Source organism: Ovis canadensis, chromosome 7 (assembly GCF_042477335.2).
Source record: "Ovis canadensis isolate MfBH-ARS-UI-01 breed Bighorn chromosome 7, ARS-UI_OviCan_v2, whole genome shotgun sequence".
NCBI classification, from domain to species: Eukaryota; Metazoa; Chordata; class Mammalia; order Artiodactyla; family Bovidae; genus Ovis; species Ovis canadensis.
The window spans coordinates 33,488,317-33,491,415 of record NC_091251.1 but is presented as its reverse complement, the minus strand read 5'-3'; the positions used below and the strand labels follow the sequence as shown (position 1 = coordinate 33,491,415).

At 40.3% G+C, this 3,099-nt stretch overlaps 1 pseudogene; it reads left to right on the top strand.

Annotated features, from left to right (window-relative positions):
• Positions 1–1,801: 1,801 nt before the first annotated feature.
• Positions 1,802–2,644, top strand: LOC138444046 (voltage-dependent anion-selective channel protein 3-like; annotated as a pseudogene).
• Positions 2,645–3,099: the final 455 nt, after the last annotated feature.

The following is a 3,099-nucleotide window of genomic DNA, read 5'->3' as shown; positions in this document are numbered from 1 at the left end:
GCACCAGTTCTCAGGAAAGAGAACTGGGAAAGAGCATCATGGGAAGGAGCACCTGCTTGGATTCGCTTCAGTGATTCCCTTCAGTGACCTTTTACTTAAAGGACTATCCATTTTGTTGCAACTGGTGGAATTTCATTCTTTTCAATGGCTGAGTGATCATTTTATTGAAGATATATAAGCATGCATTTCTGCAAATAAAGTACCCTTGTTTCACTCAAGACTTGTGTCCCCTGCGTCCTTCTTCTCGTTGACTCCAGTCCCCAGGTCCCAGTCTATGAAGACCGTGACAGGCTAAGATTTTTTTTTTAATCAAGTAGGATTTTTTTTTTAAGGGGAAAACCAAAGTCTCCTTGTGTGTACTTGTTGTTCAGTTGCTAAGTCGTGTCTGTCTCTTTGCAACCCCATGGGCTGCAGCATGCCAGGCTTCCCTATCCTTCACCATCTCCTGCAGCTTGCTTAAACTCATGTCCATTGTGTCAACGATGCCATCCAACCATCTCATCCTCTGTCACCCCCTTCTTCTCTTGCCCTCAAGCTTTCCCAGCAGCAGGGTCTTTTCCAATGAAAATGTGTGCACTACTGACTTGTAATAGAGTAAGTATCCTTTGTGGGGAGGGGAAATCACACAAAAAGAGTAGGGTAATAAATTGGCTATAGTAAACAGGTCCACAAAAAGCATCACTCTCTACTCAAAAGAACATGACTATTAATATTGGATTATTACATCTGTAACTTACTATCATAGCAGGGAACCATCACTTGTGCTGTAACAGTGTTTATGCTGGAATTACTCGAGACCTTCCCTTAAAAGATATTTCAAGCATTCCTTGAAGATAGGAAGATTGGGAATGGCCTCCCTAAGTTCCTGCTACCAGTGTGTCAGTATGACAGGTTTCCATGCCCTCTGACTTGCTCACTGTCTAAGCGCTAAGTGCTCTGAGGAGCAAAATTCCCCTGACAGCCAAGCCCAGGTCCCATTACAATCTAATTTTTGTTCAACTTGAGCACCAATACCCACTAGGACATCAGCTTTACTGCAAGATTGAAACATGGCTGCTCATCTCTGTATATTCTCATGAGTTCCTCAGTCAAAAATTATAGAAGTGCTTTTAAATAAGGTAAATATACTAAATGCTGACACAAAAAATTTCCAGGACACCTTATAACATGAAAAAAGCCAAGTTACAAAGTGGTATATGGTGTGAAGCACATTTATGTAAATATACCAAGTTATATAGTTACATGAGTTCCTGGCTGATTATATGTTCAGAGACGTAGAGGTGAAGCTAAAGATAAATTTGGTGGCAGAGAGAGAATCGAAGGGAAAAAAATTGCCCCATCAAGAACCATGGAAAATAAAGCAATTATAGGAAAAATAAAATGTTAAATGTAGCAAATGGGATGAGAACTATTAAATAAAAAATTATAGTATATGCACATATATATACATATATATTATGATTATCTGTGTAAGTATAGACATAATTATATATTTATACATAATTTTATATGATATTCCTAGGAGTCAATATCATATCATTGAATATGGTATTCCTATATCTGCCTGAAGATGGGGAAAACTGATTCTTTCTTGGGGCAGGAAAATGGAGTTATACCTTCATGACCTGAATCATATTATTATTTGTTCTGAATAAAATAATCAAAAAGATAATCAAATACTTGCAAGAGTAGGTTCTAATGCCAATTACCTGTCACTGATGTAAATCACTTTTCCCCTCAAAAGCATAGGTGGGGCTTCAGTGGTGTCCTGGAGGAGTGAACAGGCCTTCCAGTTGGCGATATGTGTAACACACCAACTTACTGTGACCTAGGAAAGGCTGCCAAAGATGTCTTCAACAAAGCATATGGCTTTGGCATGGTCAAAATAGACCTGAGAACCAAATCATGGAGTGGAATTTTTTACTTCTGGTCATGCTTACACTGATACAGGGAAAGCATCAGGCAACCTAGAGACCAAATACAAGATCTGTAACTATGGACTGACCTTCACCCAGAAGTGGAACACAAACAATACTCTTGGGACAGAAATCTCTCGGGAGAATAAGTTGGCTGAAGGGTTGAAATTGACTCTTGATACCATGTTTGTACCGAACACAGAAAGAAGGGTGGGAAATTGAAGGCCTCATATAAACCAGATTGTTTCAGTCTTGGCAGTAATGCTGATATAGATTTTTCTGGACCAACCATCTATGGCTAGGCTGTGTTGGCCTTTGAAGGTTGACTTGCTGGCTATCAGATGAGTTTTGACACAGACAAATGCAAACTGTCACAGAATAATTTCACCCTGGGTTACAAGGCTGCAGACTTCCAGCTGCACACTCATGTGAATGATGGCGCTGAGTTTGGAGGGTCGATCTACCAGAAGGTGAATAAGACTGAAATGTCAATACACCTCGCGTGGACAGCCAGTAGTAAGAACACCCGCTTCGGCATTGCTGCTAAGTACAAGCTGAACTGTAGAACGTCTCTCTGTGCTAAAGTAAACAATGCCAGCCTGATTGGACTGGGTTACACTCAGACCCTTTGACCAGGAGTGAAACTGACCCTGTCAACTCTAATCGATGGAAAGAAATTCAATGCAGAAGGGCACAAGTTCAGGCTTGGATTTGAACTAGAAGTTTAATGTGGCTTTGAATAAAGCATCAGCTTTGTCCCTGGAGGTGAAGAGAAATGAACCCACTATGTTTTGGCCTTAAAATTCTTCTGTGAAATTCAAAAGTGTGAACTTTTTATTCTTCCAAAGAATTGTAATCCTCCCCACACTGAAGCTTAGGTACCAAGTCCATCCTAACGGAGGTGCTTGAAGGCATGCCCGGAAGTTGTCACATTCATGCCACATTTCAGTTCAGTTCCTCAGTGTTGTTATCAATGTGTTGCTCAGCGACAATGTAGTGTCATGTTACAAAGGAGATGACCTGACCCTCCAGTTGTCCATCATGTCCTGCATGTCCCACAGCACTTTTTCATGACCTTATAATACACTGGTCTCTGTATGGTAGTAGAATCTTTGGTTTTGCATCACAGTAAAATAAAAGAAACCCATCACATTTGAAACATAAATTGAAAAGAAAAACAGCA